Below are 1,441 nucleotides of genomic sequence, written 5' to 3' on the forward strand. Positions count from 1 at the left end.
TATTACCATAGGCTGGGGGGCTTACAAATAACAGAAATTTATTTTTCATAGTTCTGGAAGCTGGAAGTCCGAGACCAAGGCATGAGCACTTTAGTGTCTGGTGAGGGTCTGCTTCCTGGTTCACAGATGCCCTCTTCTCAATGTCCTCAAGGGACAGAAGGAGTGAGGGAGCTCTCTGGGATCTCTTTTATAAGTACATTAATGCATCTTATTCATGAGAACTAACCCCCCATGGCCTAATCACATTCCAAAGGCCCTACCTCCTAATACCATCACCTTGGGGTTAGGATGCATACGGATCTCGGGGTGGGGGGAGGCACAGCATTCAGTCTGCGGTACCAGGCATGGTTTGGATTACTCATTAGATACTGATTGCTCTCCCTCCCCAGAGCAGCGGAGTCTGTTTACACACCCCACTAAAGTTAGACTTTGTTATGTGACTTGCTCATACAATGTTGGTGGAAGATACGGGACTAAAGGTCTAAAATGTGCTTGGGTGGTGGGGAGTGCTCTGTTGGTCTTCTGCCATCACTGTGAGAAGAACATGCCGCGGCCAGCTTCCTGGCCAAAAGGATGAGAAACACATGGAACACACCTGGAGCCAACCTGCAGCCTGTGACAAGCCCAGCTGAAGTCAGTGCCCAAACAACTTAAGTGATCAACACAAAAGAAGCGAGCATAAATGTTGTTTCTTGCCAGTGAATTCTGGGACTGTTTATTATTGATTTGGGTGGCAATAGCTAACAGAGATACAGTGCCCTGGCCACTTTTCTACTGTGATGTCTTATTTTCTTATTGATTTGTAAGAACTAAGGACATAATTGCTTTGTTAGTCTTATGTCACATATATTCTCCCATTTGGCATTTTCTTTCTAGTTTTGGCTAGTGTGTTTATTGATTTATGGAAGCTTTTTTTTTCTTTATAAACAAATCTGACATTCTTTTCCTTTACAACTTCAGCCTTTGGTGTTATGCTTAGAAAGGCCTTTGTACCACAAGGTAACAGAAACATCTGTTTTCTGCTAGTACTTTCACTGCCCCAGTTTCTACACTCAATCTTTATTCATTTGGATTTTTTTGGATCCAGGATATGAAATAGGTCCATCTAATTCATATACATACTTGGGTTTGTTTCTAGTCTCTCATTTCTCTTCTATTTGCCTGTCTTCCATCCAGTGGCACATTCTCATGTTACTTTATTTCATTTATTTTAATCTTGTAGTATGAGTTCATTTACATTGATAAAACTATGCTATACCATTTGAGGAATACCTACATACATAAGTATTAAAATTAGAAAGTAAAGAAAAGAAGTGGTTGTTACAATATTCAGGACAGTGACCACTTTGGAGAGTGAGGGCAGGGTTGTGAACTGAGAGATGCACATGACTAGCTTCTGGAATGCTGTGGAAATTTTACTTTCTGATCTGGGGAAGGTTAC

The sequence above is a fragment of the Mustela putorius genome, unplaced genomic scaffold, assembly GCF_011764305.1.
Source record: "Mustela putorius furo isolate JIRA1106 unplaced genomic scaffold, ASM1176430v1.1 tig00003853_pilon_pilon_pilon, whole genome shotgun sequence".
Classification (NCBI taxonomy): Eukaryota; Metazoa; Chordata; class Mammalia; order Carnivora; family Mustelidae; genus Mustela; species Mustela putorius.